Source organism: Anabrus simplex, chromosome 1, assembly GCF_040414725.1.
Source record: "Anabrus simplex isolate iqAnaSimp1 chromosome 1, ASM4041472v1, whole genome shotgun sequence".
Lineage (NCBI taxonomy): Eukaryota > Metazoa > Arthropoda > Insecta > Orthoptera > Tettigoniidae > Anabrus > Anabrus simplex.
This window is the reverse complement of record NC_090265.1, coordinates 939380517-939401231: the sequence shown is the minus strand read 5'-3', so window position 1 is coordinate 939401231 and position 20715 is coordinate 939380517. Positions and strand designations below refer to the sequence as shown.

Genomic DNA, 20715 nt, shown 5'->3' with positions numbered 1-20715 from the left:
GACTGCCGACAGTGGGATTCGAGGCCATCATCCCCAGAATGCAAACTCACAACTGCGCGACCTAAACCCCATGGTCAACTCGCTCGGTACGTCAAAAGTGACGTGCAGACAGTCTAAATGGCGTCAAATAAAATGCCTGTACTCGGTAGCAGATATATATATATATATATATATATATTTTTTTTTTTGCTAGGGGCTTTACGTCGCACCGATACAGATAGGTCTTATGGCGACGATGGGATAGGAAAGGCCTAGGAGTTGGAAGGAAGCGGCCGTGGCCTTAATTAAGGTACAGCCCCAGCATTTGCCTGGTGTGAAAATGGGAAACCACGGAAAACCATCTTCAGGGCTGCCGATAGTGGGATTCGAACCTACTATCTCCCGGATGCAAGCTCATAGCCGCGCTCCTCTACGCGCACGGCCAACTCGCCCGGTAGGTAGCAGATATCGGATAATAATAATAATAATAATAATAATAATAATAATAATAATAATAATAATAATAATAATAATATCCGCCTCTGTGTTGTAGTGGTTAGTGTTATTAGCTGCCATCCCCGGAGGTCCGGGTTCGATTCTCGGCTCTGCCACGACATATGAAAAGTGGTACGAAGGCTGCAACTGGGTCCACTCAGCCTCGGGAGGTCAACATCAACTGAGTAGAAGGTGGTGGTGGTGGTGGTGGTGGTGGAGGGGCGGGGGAGGGATCAGTTCGCACCCCAGCCATCCTTGAAGTGGTTTTCCGTGGTTTCCCACTTCTCCTCCAAGCAAATGCCGGGATGATACCTAACTTAAGACCACGGCCACTTCCTGCCCGATTCCTTGTCTATCCCTTCCAAATTTTCCATCTATCCACAAGGCCCCTGTTCAGCATAGCATGGACAAGGTACTGATCGTCCTTCCCAGTTGTATACCCCGACCCAATGTCTCACGCTCCAGGACACTGCACTTGAAGCGGCAGAGGTGGGATCCCTAGCTGAGTTTGAGGGAATACCAACCCTGGACGGTAAACGGATTAAGAAAGAAAAGCAAAGCAAAGCGAAGTCACGTCCGTACAGGCCAAGAAGGCCCTTGGAGGAGTGGAAGGTAAAGGCTTCCACCATTGTTAACCACGGCACGTGATGGGGTAGAGTGGTTAGCTCTACGCTCGGCCGCCTTTGCCCCCAGCAATTAACCTGGTACTCATTTTTGGTGTAGGCTGAGTGAACCTCAGGGCCATATGCATTAAGAAAGAAATAATAATAATAATAATAATAATAATAATAATAATAATAATAATAATAATAATAATAATAATTAGGGCAAGAGATCGCCTGCAATTATTGGAGTGGTCATTTAGTGATTTTATTTTAGGATTACTCAACGTTGATTGAACTTGGAGATCTATCAATGTCTGACGATTCACCGACAGGTAATTCCGGAGAAAATTAGACAAAGAAAGAACAAAATCGGTCCATTAGAATTGACGGACGGACTGGAGAAAGTTGTTTTTAGTAAACTTGTTCAATGTCTAGATAATAATTACAACAACTACTACTATTTCAATGATAAGTATTGTAAAACGGATTATAATTATATCTAAACAAACGCTTTATATTCTTCATTAAGACATTTAAAGCAGTATTTTCTTTGAGAAATGCTAGATTCTTCAACTAAGTCCAATAAACTGGCACCAAGCTCGACAGCTGCAGTCGCTTAAGTGCGGCCAGTATCCAGTAATCGGGAGATAGTGGGTTCGAGCCCCACTGTCTTCAGCCCTGAAGATGGTTTCCCGTGGTTTCCCATTTTCACACCAGGCAAATGCCGAGGCTGTACCTTAATTAAGTCCACGGCCGCTTTCTTCCAATTCCTAGGCCTTTCCTATCCCATCGTCACCGTAAGACATATCTGTGTCGGTGCGACGTAAAGCAAATACCAAATAAATAAATAAATAAATAAATAAATAAATAAATAAATAAATAAACTGCTTGGTGTAATGTAAACCATTATGTGGGCCGAGCTTGTCCTTGACCGAGTATAGTAGACCCCATGTGAGGGAAGACTTGATCGACATTGTCGGTTGTTTGCTGATCTGAAGTTGGAATGAGATCAAGAAATGGGCTGAGAGATAAGACAAGCGTAGGAGCCCCTCAACTGTCTTCTCAGTAAGTGGTGTGTTTACAGTGCACGCTAGTTGGCCGAGTACTGCTCGAGATTCGCTATGATCACAAGGCGTGTAATAGTGGCAGCAATGCTACTTGTTGTTTTCATCGGGGTAGTGGCAGCCCTGCCGAGTGGTACGAGTGGTGGTAATTCTAGTGTGAATATCTCAACAACGAATACAGCTGAAATTATAAAACTGCCAGATAGATCCTGTGGCGCAAACGAACGGAAGGATAACGCTGGCAAATGTCGTAAGGCTTGGTGAGCTAACGAATAAAATGGTTTTTATCTTTTACGGGCTAGAAATGTGGAAATGTGTATTTATCTGTTTGTGACTATTGTATAATAACCTTCATTGTTGCAAAGGATCTTCAGCGTAGCCAACTCAGCTATTTTACAACTTGATGCAGTAAGTTAGAGATTGAAGCGCTCTGCCGAACTCCGGGATTCTAGCTACATTTTAGTGTTTGCTTGCTATTTACATATTCAAGTGTTACTCTGTGGTTTTTTCTTTGCTAGTGGCTTTACGTCGCACCGACACATATAGGTCTTATGGCGGCGATGGGATAGGAAAGGCCTAGGAGTTGGAAAGAAGCGGCCGTGGCCTTAATTAAGGTACAGCCCCAGCATTTGCCTGATGTGAAAATGGGAAACCACGGAAAACCATCTTCAGTACTGCCGACAGTGGGATTCGAACCCACTATCTCCCGGAAGCAATACTATGCGGTTTTTGAATGGTCTTAAGCTAAAGCGAACATGATTTCGTAAGAAAAAATGAAAACACTTTGACACTTTCTACAACTTATTGACTGGCAGTATGAATCCATTGCAACCGGCCCCGCGGTAGTGAGAATGCCTCTGACCTGCTGGCCTCGGGTTCGATGACCTACCTGGATCTGAGGGCTGGTTCGAGGCCTACTCAGCCTATTTGATATTAATTGAGGATCTCTCTGAAGGTGAGATAGCAGAATAACAGCCGAAAGAATTTGGAGCACTGAACACGCGTCACCTCATAATTTACAGGCTGTTGGGCTGAGCAGCGTTAACTTGATAGGCCAAGGTCTGTCAGGACTCTTGTGTAATGGTTTTTTGTCTTATATGAACCCATTGCATGTCTTTAGTTCCAGAAGAAGTGATGTAGGATTTCCTCACCTTTTACACACAACAAAAACTCGAGTAGCACTTTGCTAATAACAAAGAGAATAAATTTTCATTTTAATTATTATTTTTATTATTTTATGATTGATATATTAATGATAGTGAACTTTAATATTTCATACTTGTACTTTATTGTGCAATGCGATATCTTAATTTGCACAAGACTTCCCTGCAGAAAATATTAATTTAATAATAATTAATGTTATTTGCTTTACGTCCCAGTAACTACTTTTAAGGTTTTTCAAAACGCCGAGATGCCGGAATTTAGTCCCGCAGGAGTTCTTTCACGTGCCAGTAAATCTACCGACACGAGCTTGACGTATTTGAGCACCTTCAAATACCACCGGACTGAGCCAGGATCGAATCTGCCAAGTTGGGGTCAGAAGGCCTGCGCCTCAACCGTCTGAGCCACTTAATTTAAAAGTCCACATAGGGTACATCCCCGTGGTGTACGAGTAGCGTGCCTGCCTCTTAACCGGAGGCCCCGGGTTCGATTCCCGGCCAGGTCAGGGATCTTTACCTGGACCTGAGGGCTGGTTCGAGGTCCACTCAGCCTACGTGATTAGAATTGAGGAGCTATCTGACGGTGAGGTAGCGGCCCCGGTCTAGGAATCTAAGAATAACGGCCGAGAGGATTCGTCGTGCTGACCAAACGACACTCGTAATCTGCAGGCCTGCGGGCTGAGCAGCAGTCGCTTGGTAGGCCAAGGCCTTTCAAGGGCTGTAGTGCCATGGGGTTTGGTTTTATATAGGGTACATACCGTTATTGTACGAATGACCTACCTGTATTGATATTGTGCTTAGATCAATGCTTAGAATAACAAATCATTACATAAACAAAATGAAACAATGCTTAGCATAACTGAATTATGATTTGTAATGTCACTGAACAATGTGAAGTAAATATTCTTTCGTCTCTGAGCCTTCGGTTAATTTACATTTGCGTGGACATCATCTGTAATCACTTCCTTTTGTTGGAGTACAAATACCAGATTTTTCTCTTGTTTACAAGTTGCTTTAAGTCTCACAGACACAGGTAGGTCTTATAGCGACTATGGGATGGAAAAGGGGGGAGGAAGCGGCCGTGGCCTTCATTAAGGTACAGCCTCAGCATTTGCGTGGTGTGAAAATGGGAAACCTCGGGAAACCATCTTCAGAATTGCCGACAGTGGGGATCGAGCCCACTATCTCCCGAATGCAAGGTCACAGATGCGCGCCCCTAACCGCACGGCCAACTCACTCGATCACCAGACAATTTTCTCTAGCATAAGGAAAGGCGCGCTTAAATATTTCTATTAGTGACATTAATTCCTTTGAAGAAATATTACTTTGTTCCTTTTAATAGAAGACCGCCCATTTATTATTTCAAGAACTCATGACACATGGCGAGGTGACACTAGTGTTTCAATCTAATATTTATATTGCTGTGTAGATCCTGAAATATCATTTCCGAACATAATTCTTGGATAATCAAGAAAGAGATCCATCTCGTATGAATGCTGGAAACCAATTCTCTCCCCCAGTAGCGTAGCCCGGATCGGCCGTTGGGGGGGGGGGGGGGATGGGGGAGTTATAATTACAAAATGCTGATGGAACATAATGAAGGTGCGTGCGTGATGCGCACATGCGTGTTATGCCATTCGAAGGACACTGATACACGTGAATTATGTTAATATTCAGATTGCAGTACACTGCAAATACAGAACAGGAACAATGCGATCAAGGACAACAGTTTTACAGCGAATTGTGTGTTTAGTTTACAATATAAATCCAATTTTCGAGGCTTCTTAGAAAATAGATTCAACAGATCTGTTGGTTTTACAATATTGAGCCTCTGAATGTTTGTTTAGTTTATTGTCGGTTTCTGTTTACTTTCTTTTTGAAAAATTCCATGGTGGTGGTGGTGGTAGTAGTGGTGGCGGTGGTGGTGGTGATGGTGGGGGTTCTAACCCCCAATAACCCTCCTGGCTACGCCCCTGCTCTCGCCTCATTTACGATACCCCCACAGGCCGGCTTAGGCACGGCCACTATGCTTAGTATGGTGAGAGTAGGTAAGTTTTGTTAATGTTGAATACTTGGATCCTGTCATGCGCAGTACTAAGTACAGTTTTCTAAACTTTGTCATCCCGGGGAAGATTTAAGGCAAACGGGGTCCAGGTCACAGAAGAACATTTTGGCTAGGGAATGTCCAGGAGTGGTTTCAGTTTAGTATAGGTTCGCTGCTCCAATCAAGTCAAGCTATTGATCGCCGACGTTCTAGGAGGATAGAATTATAAGAAAAAAGCATAGTGCTTTGTTATTAGGACTATGTAATGTGGGAGAGGTGGTGATATACAATTTTTAATCCCCAGTTTGCGTGCCAAAAGCCTGAATTCAACTCCAAACCTTGTAAAGCAGAACCTGCGAAGAGGTTGGACGGCTTCTGGAAACTGCGTTGTGAAGGTGCGTGTGTGATGCGCACATGTGTGTTATGCCATTCTAAGGACACTGTTATAGGCTATACGTCATGAAGACTGTTAGGTAAACCATGGAGATGATAGGCTACGTTAAACGTGTATGTTTGAGTGATTGCTTTGTCAGTACCACTGACTGCAGGCAGTGATGTCATCTAGCGGAAACGAGTGGAAGCAGAAGAGACAGAGCACATCTCAACTAAAAATATTAGGCTGTTAGTGTAATGTTATTGTTGATAACTTTTGTTTATGTTTTCCTTCTGCCTTCGCGATATCAGGGTAGTCGAACATTATACTTCCATCCCCCACTTTCATTATTCACCTGCCATTCTTCGAGCAATCATCCTCTCACGACTTTCTTCTCATTTCGATAGTCATCTTCATTATCTTCCTAAAGAATAGGGATTGATGATCACACGGTTTAGCAACTTATAAAACAAGCACAACAGTCAACACCTTCACTATGACGTCTGAACCATAGCCTATTTCCATGTTAGCAGTTCCGAAATTTGCGAATTTAACTATTATAATGGGTCATACGATAGAAACCAGATGTACATGATTGGAAATTGTGTTTTGTATCATTTTGTCATGTAAACGTTTTTATTTAGAACTACTATTTCCAGAGATATTTGTAAGTTTGTGAAAAATAAAATAATCTCAAATATCTCTGTTTTAATTTAAGCCCGCTTGGAGGCCATGATATTTAAGGCGCAAGTCTATGTGATCTGACACCTTGGTTTGCCGGCTCGAGTCCCACTGATCGAACAAAATTCACCATCAGAATGTTGGCCGGCAGGGTAGGTGAGATGGAGGTATACAATTTCTGATCACCAGATTGCGTGCCAAAAGCCTGGATTCAGTATCAAACCTCTCTGCAGTGTTAATATGGAGAGAGGGCATATTATTTGCTTTACGTCCCACTATGGACTGAGGGCATATCCCGCTGTTGATGATGATTCGTCCGTCGGTCTTGAGGAGATCCCTTGGTGCTATTCGACAGGATTAGGCTATGTGCCGATACCGAGATTCATCCCCTCCCTTCCTACTATCATCTACCACGTCATTAACTTCATGTCATTAATTCCTCTGATAAGATTGACGTCAAGAAGGGCACCGAGTCGTAAAAACTCACTATGAAGTTTCATCTTCCTTCATTTCCGAACCCGTGGAGAAACGGGACAAAGGTTGGACATACATACATCTCCGTTATAATTTCTCGTGTGGTAATGCGCATGAAGCATAAATGATCAAAAATTATATTTTCCACAGATTTAATTATTATGTTCTATTTTTCTATAGAACGGAGAAATTCGAAATTTCCTGTTTTGACCCTCTCAGTATTGCTACCTCACTGTATACTAATCAAATAATATTTAGTCTAGTGCACAACTTGGCTATCACTAAACTTCAAAACCGAGTTTCGAGAAATTTTGTTCAGCCATTCTCTCATGGGCGTAACAAACAAACAAACAAACAAACAAACAAACAAACAAACAAACAAACAAACAAACAAACAAACAAACAAACAAACAAACAAACAAACAAACAAACAAACAAACAAACAAACAAACGAACGAACGAACAAACAAACAAACAAACACACAAACAAACAAACAAACAAACAAACAAACAAACAAACAAACAAACGAACGAACGAACGAACAAACGAACAAACAAACAAACAAACAAACAAACAAACAAACAAACAAACAAACAAACAACTTATAGCATAAGGTGTTAGATGAGTGTGTACATAATTTCGTCACTATTGGTAGACTCACAGCATGATGAGGTAGGCTTAGTTAAGGTTGCGTACATTAATTTGTTACCACTAGTAGGCTTACATTGTAAAGGTTAGGCTTAGTTCAGATGTGAGTGTATCAATGTGCCACCATTACATCATAAGGGGTTAGGTTTAGTTTAGATGTGAGTATACTGATATATCACTCTTAAATCATAAGTGTTTATGTTCATTTTAGATGTGAGGATTTAAATGTCAATGAATCACAATCTAGTGCACAACTCGGCTATCCCTAAACTTCAATACCGAGTTTCGAGTGATTTTGTTTATCTATTCTCTCGTCATGATGTTGAACAAAAGAAGAAGAAGAAGAAGGAAATTTATAGCATAATGTGTTCCCATTACATCAGTTAGATGTGAGTCTATTAATGTGCCATCATTACATTACAAGGGGTTATGCTCAGTTTAGATGTGAGTATATTGTGTCATCGTTACATTGTAGGGGGTTAGATTAGTTTCGATGTGAGTATATTAATGTGTAGACTTACTTGATGAGTTGTTAGGCTTAGTTTAGGTCGCACAGGGGTGCGAAAACGCTAAGCGGGGAAAGTAGTGGTCGTGGTCTTAAAGATACAACCCCGACATTTACGAAAATTCGGGAAAGCTCCTCAGGGTTACCGAAGGTGGGACGCGAACCCACTATTTTCCGAAGTCTAGCTTACAGCTTGACGGCACGAACCACGTAGCCATCTCGTTGTGCGATAGAGGTGGTAGTGATTATTGTTTTAATATGAAGTATACTTTTTCACTCTTTGTGTCCTTATATCATATACACCCAAGTATTCGTCGCAGCAAGTTGTGATTTTTGAAATAAAAATAACGGGTAGTTAAATAAGAAAAATCGTGCCAGCCTTCTGTCAGTCTCTTCTCTTGTCATCCCTCCTACACTACCACGTATAGTATATTTTTGTTCTTCAACTTTGACGGCGTTAGATTTGTGAGGCCTTGGGTACCTCCTTATGTATTTTCTCGCCTATGACCAACTCCTTCAATTCTTCATGGGATTGGCTTTCCTTTCTTTTTATTGATGTTTCCGGAGGCTCAAAATCTGATTATTTTCCTCTCTTGAAACACCAATAATCACTTACAATACTTGTAACAGTATTATTACTACATTAGGGCCCAGGACTGTGAAAAGTAGTCCAAGAACACACTTTGCAACATTTATGGGAGTAAATTTAGAATTGTTTTTTTACTGCATGTGAACCTAATATGGTAATAAGTACTCCGTGACTTACATGATAGTATTTTAAAACTTACAATGAGTGCAGTCTCAGAACTATATTATATTGCAGCATTGCAATAACTATTCCATGACTTACGAGGTAGTAATTTACTACTTTCATAGAGTAAGTGTTCATAAGTATATCATATACACCCAAGTAGTTCCATCGTAAAACTTCCTTTTCAAGTACTTTCCTTGTCGATTTTCAGCTAAAAATCAGAGCTCTGGTTTATGTTTAAGATTGTAAATGTTAGGAATCTACTGAGAGAAGAATAAAGAGAAGCGCACTGATCGTCGATTAAGCGAAAGGATGATATGTAATATTTTCGTGTGGCTATTACAGCCGGATGCAGACCTTGTAAGGTAGACCTTCCAATGAGAGTGGTTATGGCAACCATGTGTTGGAAAGTGCGTGTTATTGTGGTGGAGGATATTGTAGTGTGTGATGTGTGAGTTGTAGGAATGTTGGGAACAGAGCAACGAGGAAACCCCCGAGCCAAATAAATTAACCGTTCAGGACTGAATTCCCGCGACCCAGCCAGGAATCGAAACAGGTACCTCTAGGATCGAAAGCCAAGCCATGAATCAGCCATGGGGCCATATGAAAGGACAATGAAAAATAACACCCTTGGGGGTGGAGGCGGAATCCCCTGCCTCTCATAAGAGGTGACTTGAAGGAAATGAGTCCAGGATCTCATAGCTTGGGAGCGTGGGTTAGTAACCACGGGTCTCCCAGCTGAATTTAGTATTGCTTCTATTTGTACTAGGCTCCTCACTTTCATATTTATTATCTGGCCTTCCTTGGTCAGCTCTTGTTATCTTCCGACCCCGACTGTATTAGGTTTGCGAAGCCTAGAGAGTATTTTATTTCCATGCCCTTTTTCTTGATTTTTCGAAATATCTTTAACTCTCTTGAGTAGTAATTCCTATTAAAATAGTAATCACTACTAATAAATTGTTTTTATTACTCCCCTGAAGGGGAAGGCGGGCCTCTTAGACGGTGACGCAGTCTCCCCCTCCATGAGAATTGTTACGGTGAAGGAGTAGCTCGGAGAAGGTGAGCTGGTTGCGGGTCGTGACCTGTAATAAGAACTGTTCCGACATTCTCCTCAGCACAGGAGAATGGAAAAGCACTGAAAATAATTCTCAGGACAGGTGAGGGTGGGGATCAGACCCTCACGGTCTCCCGAATACAGAGGTGTAGAGCCAGGGTTGAGCCGTGGCAACCCCTCTTCTGCGCGGTTGGTCGGTCGGAGTGCTGAGCTGTCCGGCCACGGATCAGCCGTGGCCACATGTAGACCGAAGCCCACTCTGCAATCGCCAACGCAGTAATCACCATTTCCACTAGGTGTGGTAAGGACGGAGAACGTTTGGCATCGAGGAGTGGCCCTACATCTTTTCCTAAATTTTCCTCTTAAAATTGATAAGAATACCTATGACTTAATAAAATCTGCCCGTCAGAGTTAAATGATTCTGTAGACAAACTGTGTCTGGTAATGGTTAAACAAAACTGCGTCAAACATTATTCGTGACGGGCGTGCATGTGAACACGGCTTCTTGGAGGTGAGCTGCAAGTACTATTTTAACCACATACCAGCTCTCCTGCCAATCATAAATTCCTGGCAGTATCGGGAATCGAAACATAGCCCTTCCGAGGATTGCAGCCGATAGTGCTAACCGTTACGCTACGGAGTCGGTGCGACTTTAAAAAAAAAAAAAAAAAAAAAAAAAAACCCTCATACGTCTCTGGTCCGGTGCCATGTAGTCAAAATTTTGTGTCTCAGTTGCCGCAGGTACATCCAGTACTATAGCACAGTTTTTCCTTTCTTCTAAGTTTTTTCTGTGGGTCGATGGTTGTGTGTCGTCCCAGGGACGCGGGTTCAAGCCGGGAAGAGATAGTCAGATTTTTGAAGGGCGGAAGAAAAGTCCATTCGGCATTCCATGCCATTCGATGTTAGCAAGTAAATTATCTCTGGTGACACATTATCTGCCAACATTAATTAAAAATCGGCTATATATCACCCAGCAGACGTCTAGGCTCACTGCCATCTGGCAGAGTAAGCAAGCCGTCTAAATTGACATTCAAGCACCTTAAATGGAATAAATGAACACAGTAGCTGGGCACATGCGATTATTATTATTATTATTATTATTATTATTATTATTATTATTATTATTATTATTATTATTATTATTATTATTATTATTATTCTGACATCGAACGAGTTGGCTACTTGGTTTGGGACACTTAGCTGTGAGCTTGCATTCAGGAAGATAGGGGTTCGACCCCCTCTGTCGGTAGCTCTTAAGATGATTTACCGTGGTTTCGAATTTTCACACCAGGCAGCTGTTGAGGCTGCATCTGAATTAAGACTACGGTCACTGGCCCGCATTCCAATCCTTCTCCTATCCTATCGTCGCCGTAAGAATGCAAAAAATGAAAGCCTATTATATTATTTGCTTTGTACTAAAGAAAGATAATGTGGTCGTGGTGGTGGTGGGGAGGGTTTAGACATACATTTTCAGCCTCAGTACGGATGATCTGGGGACAGGGGTTGGTCCAAATAGAATTATATTCTGTCCGCTTAATTTCTCTTATTTCTGACCTTCTGAAAACGCTCAAAGCTTGCAGTTTTCTTGTTTTTCTAGTTGTTGCATAACCTATGGGTGCTTACGGAGCTGTTCGCTGAACTGAACATTTCCTCATATGTAAATAAATCTTGCATTGTGGACATATATTTCAAAGCAAAATAGACGACTTGTCCATATTACTGACCTCTGTACTTGATAAGACTATGTTGACGCAAACAATATACGTATGTCTCAGCATTCAGTGAAGTGCCTATTAATTTGGGACGCCATAGTGCATGGGTTATCGCTGTAGTCTTCCTCTTGACATGTTTTCAATTGCTCGCTGCTACAATTTTAATATTTCTTTGAGTGTCTGGAAGGGAATTAATCGAATTTCGAATGGCGTACTACATTCGACCATGCTAGGTGTGCATCTCAATAGATGTTGTACTTTTCATTTGGTGGGTTCTTAACATCACACTGACACTGTATTTCTCCGGCGGCGCTGTGAAGAGAAAGAAATTGTACTGGGAGGATAGCGGCCGTGCCATTAACTAAAGTAATGCCCTGTCATTTTGTCCGGTATGAAAATAAGACATCACGGAAAATCATTTTCATGGATGTCGTCGATGAATTTCGAATTCCAAGCCTACACAATCTATAGCGTAATTTGCTCGCTCGGCAGTTTTCTACTTCAACCCACAATAATATACTCAAAATGTTGCTACAAATAAAGCAAAGCCTTCTCTGTAGAAGTCATGAAATACTTCGGGAGAGAGAAAGGTAAAAGGTAACCTGGGCACTAATTTGTTAGAGGGGTTACGGGGGTTGCTGCTCAGTTATGGTGCAGGCTGGGTGAATCTCAGGACCATATACATCTTTAGAATACTTCGTTTCTAGAATGTTCGACTTCCTGATGGTGAATCGAACCCAGCCCTTACGGTTGCACCGAGCGCCCTTTTACCGCCTCGGCTAGGTGCGACCTAAAATGTTGCAATCCTATCAAAACTCCGCTACGTTCCGCAACGCATATAAAGTTGTAATAGAATAGAAAACAAACAAACAAACAAACAAACAAACAAACAAACAAACAAACAAACAAACAAACAAACAAACAAACAAACAAACAAACAAACAAACAAACAAACAAACAAACAAACAACAAATTCCTCGGTGGATCAGTAGTAGGCCTATTGTTTCCGACTCATGATTCTTTGTTTGCGACCTTGATCACAGCCGGAATGGTCAAAGTTTGATGGGAGGACAACATTCTAAGCACTTCGTAACTGCTAACATCATTAAAATGTCATGTGACGCCCTCTGTATCACCTGTTAAAATTAAGCCAGCCTTAGAAATTGTTTTGTGGAGTTCAGTCCGTCTAGTAGATGGCAGTGCCGTCAGACCATCGAAACTGGTACTGTACACAGATCGCTTGAATGGCAAAGAGATCAGCAACATAAAAGTTGAGCCCGCACGATATTAAATAATAATAATAATAATAATAATAATAATAATAATAATAATAATAATAATAATAAGGTCAAAGAGAGAAGAAGTTGATCTTACTGATTTCCGTACCCTCACCCCATTCCGAAATATTTTTTGCTATTTTGAGTCTGTCTCAAAAATCCTAATTATTATAAACCTAGACATATTGGAATAAAGGGTACAAAGGCTAGAAGCAATTATATTTATTCAAGGTAACGTTACAGGAGCATCGTTAACGCTGCATGATTACTGATTACTTGAGTAGCCAGGTTATGTGCGTACGAAGAGTATTTTCCCATCTTGTTCAAGCGGAACTAAGCATAGCACTGTGAACTTTAAATTATATTCATTTGTTGGAAGCTAAAGACGACCAGCAACGTCACAGAAATGTGTCATGCTTGCATAATACATAGAGGTTCAGCCACGTATTTCTTCGTAAACTAATGGGTTCGGACTGACAGGCTTGAATCTTAATCCGCAGCGTGTTCCAAGTGTCGTCCAAAGTTGTGTTTGTTAAATTTTCTTTGCTTCCCCCTGGAGCATAGACTTCAACGATATACGCGGTTTTATCAGGATGGTTTTCGTACAGGGCATACCGCATCAATGCTCGGCATTAATGGTCTTTTTTAGAATTTGATTTACGTCGCACCGACACAGATAGGTCTTAGGGCGATAATGGGATAGGAAAGGGCTAGGAGTGGGAAGGAAGCGGCCGTGGTTTTAATTAAGGTACAGCCCCAGCATTTGACTGCTGTGAAAATGGGAAACCACGGAAAATCACCGTCAGGACTGCCGACAGTGGGGTTCGTACCCATTATCTCCCGGATGCAAGCTCACAGCTGCACGCCCCAAACCGCACGGCCAACTCGCCCGGTGCATTAATGGTTTGCGGTATTCTTGAGCATGTCAGGAAATTCCTTATAATACATATCCTAACCATCAGATTAACTATCCAGGTGCATCTTTGACCAGTAAGGCGTACGCCTGTGTGGGCTATATTTCAGTAGCACAATGGCTGACCACATGAAGTGGCGACCGCACGTGCTTTCGCGTAAAATGTACATTTCACTTCTACTGTTGCCTACTAGATTGCCGGATCTGATTCCCTTTCAAATGATCAAGGTACACACACAGCATTACAACCGTTTGTGAAGATTTTGTTATGAACTTGGAAACACGGGCGGAATAATGAATATGTGCAGAGGGCCATTTCTTAGAACACCTAAAATTTTACTTGGTTCGATGCCCGGACGCGTACGATAGCTTGTGCTCACAGAGATGTATGTGCCCCTTATTAATTAACACTGAATATGTGCGCTAGACAGTGTAATATTAACCATTTCTTCAGCATTGTATAGTACGGTAAGTTTAAAATTGAAAGTAAAACGACTCACACGTCTGCCTAATGATGATCAAATCTTTATGAACAGCACACACAAGTTCGCCACCTTAGTCTTGAGGTCAGCAAAGTACATTTCTATCTGTCTGTCTGTCTAAGATTTTTGAATCTCGATCCCACAATGAATTAGAAACTTATTTGAGGGACTGGGATCAAGTGCACTCAGACTTAGGTAACGTAATTGAGAAAGGAAGTGTGTTATAATAGCACACGCAGCCATTCTATGAGGGAATTTCCGTGGTTTCTCAACTTCAGCTCACGGAAAATGCTGGGATGATACACGAAATATATTCGTTCTTATTATACCGAAGACCACTGGTTCAATCCCAGCCCAGGTAGGTGGAGTTTGAAACCAGGAATGAACATCGTATGCCTCAACGTTCATGTCGGCATGTTGTAGAATCCTAATTAATATAATACTTATTCCTTCGTCAAAATTGGAATTCTCATCCGCCGCTGAAATAAATAAATAAATAAATAAATAAATAAATAAATAAATAAATAAATAAATAAATAAATAAATAAATAAATACTCGCATCTACTTAAAATGAGCATTCCTATTATCAAGGACACTAAAATTCTACAGAACTACGAAATTTGTGAAATTCAGTTTTTTAGGTTATAATTTTTGAGTTACTAATGGAATAATGCTAAACAACGTTCTGGTACGTTACTTCACGTCCACTTCTGATACCGCAAATTTCACAATGCAAGTCTCACCTATATTGATACAATTTCCTACATATTCTACGAATTTTCGAACATAATGGGACTTTTATTTTCTAGCATTTAAATTATTATGCTGGTTCTTGGAGTGCCGAACAATGGTTCAAATTCTAAAGCTTATATTATTATTATTATTATTATTATTATTATTATTATTATTATTATTATTATTATTTTATATCGGTTCCCACATCTATACGTTATTCCATCATCAGGAATATGTTATCAGTAACGCCCAAGCAAATTATAAACAAAATGAAACAAAGCTTTCTCTTTGCTAACAAGGAGTAAAAGCTTCTACTATTCGCAACCTTGATACTAATGTAGTTCTATGCCCGGCCACCTAAACTGGTACTCATGTCTGTTGTAGGAAGTCATCCCAAAAGGCGGCGGATCAAAATGCCTGTTATTATTATTATTATTATTATTATTATTATTATTATTATTATTATTATTATTATTATTATTATTATTATTATTATTCGTCCTAACGGCTTAATATTTTAAAGCCTCTTTTCGCTTCATATTTTCTTGGGCATCCTACATCTCTTTTTCCTTTTGGCTTATACTCCCAAACAATTCTCCGCTTCTAGGAGATTCTTCGGAACCACAGTAGCGGTCCGAAATTCGGATAAACAACAAGAGTGAATGACTGGTGTCTAACCCAGGGAAATGCGTTGATGTTGAGTAGGTGTATCTGTTAAAACCCAAGAAACGATCTAACTGACAGTACATTGTCAGTAAAACGAGCAACAGCTATCCCTTTCGGGAAAGATTAGGGCGTGTACCTATCTTAAAACTCTCGGCTATGATATGAAGACCCTCACACAATAGCCTCCGAGCCAGGTGGAGCTAATGCGAAATGTTGGTCCCCGTTCTTTTCAAATATTCACATAAACTTATTACTTATAGGCTTCACAAACGGCAAATTATTATTATTATTATTATTATTATTATTATTATTATTATTATTATTATTATTATTATTATTATTATTATTTGATTTACGCCGCACCGACACAGACAGATTGTATATGGCGACTATGGGATAGGAAAGGGCTACGACTGGGAAGGAAGCGACCGTGGCCATTAAAACCATCTTCAGGCCTGCTGACAGTAGCTTCGAGCTCACTATCTCCCGTAGGCAAGCTGGAAACTACATGATCCAAACAGCATAGCCAATCACTCGGTATTATTATTATTATTATTATTATTATTATTATTATTATTATTATTATTATTATTATTATTATTATTATTATTATTATTATTATTATTATCCGGCATTTTCACACCTTTCATGATACTCCTCCCTCTTTAATGGGTACTTTCACTCCTGGAAGTTTTAATTAATGTTATTTGCTTTACGTCCCACTAACTACTTTTACGGTTTTCGGAGACGCCGAGGTGCCGGAATTTAGTTCCGCAGGAGTTCTTTTACGTGCCAGTAAATCTACCGACACGAGGCTGAGGTATTTGAGCACCTTCAAATACCACCGGACTGAGCCAGGATCGAACCTACCAAGTTGGGGTCAGAAGGCCAGCCCGGCTTGGAAGTTTTCGAACTCATCCTCTTTCTTTTAGGAATAGGGTTAAGAGGGATTAATAGTAGTGTTGTTACACTCATTAAAATACAGTGATCATCTTCAGAAGAACTCAACCGAAGCATCGAGCAAACTGTGTACAATAATTATGGTATCTTGAAATGGTTCAAGAAGCAAGATAACTATTCGAAGGAAATGACGAATTTAGTTCTGTACTTCTTACGTGGAATGGGGAATTTTGTATATCCTTGTGTGATGAATACCTTTTACGTAAAACAGAAGGATACAGTGTAGACTCGTCAGTCAGTGACGATGGTGCGCGGTATTTCTGTCTTCTTCATGTTAGTGATGTTCTGGTGCTGTGTTGCTTTCGTCTCCGCTTGGCCAGAACCTCAGAGGTGCCGCTACAGAGATCGTACGGGACGCTGTAGAAGAGGTTGAAAGGTGAGACCTCCCAACTTTTGTCTCAATGACTCGTTGAAGATTATTATTGGTCAAGCAAGGGTATCACACGAAGATACAGAAACAATTTACACTAATTATAGGCTAATATTTACAAGAAATAGAAGCCTCCGTGGCTCAGGCGGCAGTGCACCGGCCCCTCACCGCTGGATACCGTGGTTCAAATCCCGGTCACTCCATGTGAGATTTGTGCTGGACAAAGCGGAGGCAGGAAAGGTTTTTCTCCAGTACTCTGGTTTTCCCTGTCATATTTCATTCCAAAAACAGTCTCCATTAACATTTCATTTCATCTATCAGTCATTTATCATTGCCCCTCGCCGCTAGATGGGGGCTTCATTCATACCATTCCTGACCCGGTCGAATGACTGGAAACAGGCTGTGGATATTCATATTCATTTACAAGAAATATTAATATAAACTGGTGACTAGACTGCAGCATAATGAAGTTCAAACACCTCTTACGCAATGAAGAGTAACGCCAAATGTCAGAGAGTTAAAAGCCATCCTTCAGGTGAACACTGGGTTAGGGAAATGCACACTGGTACATGTGATCTGTAGTTTGTTCAACACCACTTTCGCATTCTCCCGACGCTGTTCTAGTGGACTTGGATCTAGCGACGGTTGTGGGAAGCCTATTGAGGTCAACTTTTCTTGTTCAGTAAAGTTTAGAATAGTGATTACTGTTGCTTTACCTCCGTACGTTTAACCTTAAACTACCCTGCTTCTGACCCTTGGGTTGCTGGACCTATCTCTCAAAGATCTCCCAGAATATGCATGAAAAATGTGCAGATTAATTCACTCTGCTCAGGAACATAATTGCGACGCCGTATTGTATATGAAAACCATAAACAAGTAATGTAACGTTAAATATTTACCATAAATTTCTAGTTCTTCTTGTGAGTTGTCGAAGCTCAAGCATCGTAGTGATAGAGAATTCTTTCGGTACAAACCGGTGTAGGAGTAGTATTTTTCTTGAGATAAAAGCAAGCTACATAACGCTTCTCGCTGTAATTTGCTCTGTAACGTTTTTAATGTTATGCATGGTACTCACACTTATGATAAATTTAATATTTTTAATTTCTTAAAATACGTCCATAATCGCGTCTACTACTTAGATATGGGTTTAGAGAATGGCTTTTCTTGAGAGTGTTTGTTATCTAACGTGGGAGAACTGAAAGGCCTTTGTAAACCAACAATTCAGTCAGTTTCTCTCTGACATGACTATCAGAGTGTCCTGATATGTAGGTAAGTGTAATTCACTCCTTGCAGTGCATGTGGCTCCATTGAGAGCTAAATGAACAAACATTTTCTCATGAGTTCATAGTCGAGCGGCATTGGTACGTCTCCCGTCCGAAGTGCGAAGGAGTCAGGCTCAATGCCAGAGGGTGGTCGTACCTTCGGTTCTTTCACCTTAGGTCATTTCTTTCACATATTAGTTCTTTATTGTTATGCTAGAACGACCATGATTTTCTTAGATATCACACACGATTTTCATTATTTTTAAAAGAAGCCACATTGTCACAAGCACCTTCATAGTATTTAAAGTGGTTTTCCTACATAAGAACGCCTTTAGCTGTGCCTCTTAATTTCAAACCTACAGGACATACAGCTTAATAAGGGTCTTGGACTATCAAGCCAGATGGCCAACAGGTAGGCCCCACTAGAGTGCCACGTAACTACTTTCTCAAACATATGGGCCGATGACCTCGATGAAAAAATGAAATGAAATGGCGTATGGCTTTTGGTGCCGGGAGTGTCCGAGGACAAGTTCGGCTCGCCAGGTGCAGGTCTTTTTATTTGACACCCATAGGTGACCTGCGCGTCGTGATGAGGATGAGATGATGATGAGAACGACACATACACCCAGCCCCAGTGTCAGCGGAATTAACCAATTATGGTTAAAATTCCCGACCCTGCCGGGAATCGAACCCAGGACCCCTGTGACGAAAGGCCAGCACGCTAACCATTTAGCCATGGAGCCGATGACCTCGATGTTAGGCCCCTTTAAACAACAAGCATCATCTCAAACATATTACTTAGATTTTCTTGACCGGATCCACTGTCTCTCAAATAAACAGCTCCTCAGTTGACCTCATGACCCCTCAGTGCAGGTTTATATTTTTTAATGAGCCGGGAATGGAAACTGGGTCCTGCGAATTTGGCCCCGGGTTCGATTCCCGACCGGGTTGGGGTTTTTTATTTCCACTGGCCCGGGGACTGTGTGTGTCATCCTTAAAAACAGAAAATACAAGAAAACAAAGAGAGAATTAGAAAATAAGTAAAAATAAGAGGCAGGCACGCAACTCCTATACTACTTGTGCTACCATCTGTGAGAATCAGGGAAAGTATGACCCACGATAACAAGGGTTAACTTTGCCGAGGGGTTTCTCAGTGATGAAAAAATTTAGTAAATAAGGTCACGTTCTACGAAATTATAGATAAAACGAAAATTTGAATCACTACGCTACACCGCATTTGTCGAATCAGTTGTTGAGGCACTCAAGTTCGAAATGTCATAAGAAAAAAGCCGGATCTTTGAGTCACTGTCTGTTTCCTGTACAAGTAGTCTGTCGAGTACAATATTACGAGCTTCACGTTCATAGTTCACTCAGAAATGTAACATGCGTTTTCAACTCTGGTTCTCTTACCTGTTCATTCTACACGTTATATTGTGCGGGTCCCTAGCTCACACCAGAGTAGTGATCGCGATGCCATTACGGAACACAAACTGTCGCAAACGAGGATACCAATACGACTACAGGATTAGGAGGTGTAAGAGGCGGATGTAGCATGCACGGTGAGTACGTTTAGATTTCTAGTTTAGTAGCCTTTAACCTGTAGAGTGTTGTTGATGAAACGCATTTGTTTAGCCATAGGTGGTCGCAGCAATATTGTTAGGACATACGCTTAACCAACTGTCTCGTGAAAGTATTTAGAACTAGAAATACTGTCTCACAATATGTCAGAATGGGTAACGCCTATGCTCATATATGTTGGAGTAACATAATATTATAAAAATCTACTTTCTGAAAGTGTAATTGAGCTGTTTTCTAACTCAGAATCCGAAAATAACTTTTGAAGACAGTTTCAGTACTTTTAACACATACAATGTAGGATTCTAACTTGCAACCACCCCTGACTCTCTGTTAATGTATGACAAGTGTCCTATGCCATTTGTCAAGAAGGAATTGGACACATATATGGAGAATGTATGGAATAATCTAAGGATAACTAGCTCAAGAGGTCAACTTACAAGGAACTTGTTCTTTCTGAAGATTCAAGATAAACTGAAGAGTGGATTAACACATGACCATATTTTAAGGCATTTTATGCCAGGACATGGAAAATTTGATCATATTTTGAGAGGTTTAGAATGAATATCCAGAAGTCTGTACCTGTGAAATGCCACAAAGTGTTTATCATCTTTTATTTGACTGTTCCATTTTTAAAGAAATAGATATGAATTAGAAATACACTTAAATATGTGTAATATACAATATCAAGCCCTTTTTCATCTTTATTTTAAAATGTTGGTGTTATAACGCGTTTGTTAAATTTCTTCATTTAATTTACAAATCGTCCCAGTTGTAACTTTTAGTTGTTGTTTTATGTATTAATCTAGGTTTGTTATCTACAGCCCTAATATACCATGCTTTTGCTAGTGGCTTTACGTCGCACTGACACAGATAGGTCTTATCGCGACGATGGGATAGGAAAGGCCTAGGAGTTGGAAGGAAGCGG

General features: G+C 40.8%; 1 long non-coding RNA gene across 1 annotated transcript in view; it reads left to right on the top strand.

Annotated features, from left to right (window-relative positions):
* The first annotated feature begins 2077 nt into the window (after positions 1–2077).
* The window catches only part of LOC136857768 (uncharacterized), a 30223-nt gene continuing 11585 nt past the window's right edge, over positions 2078–20715 (top strand). Inside the window, exon 1 of the long non-coding RNA XR_010858561.2 lies at positions 2078–2403. This is a non-coding gene — a long non-coding RNA (uncharacterized lncRNA). The remainder of the gene's footprint in view (positions 2404–20715) is intronic.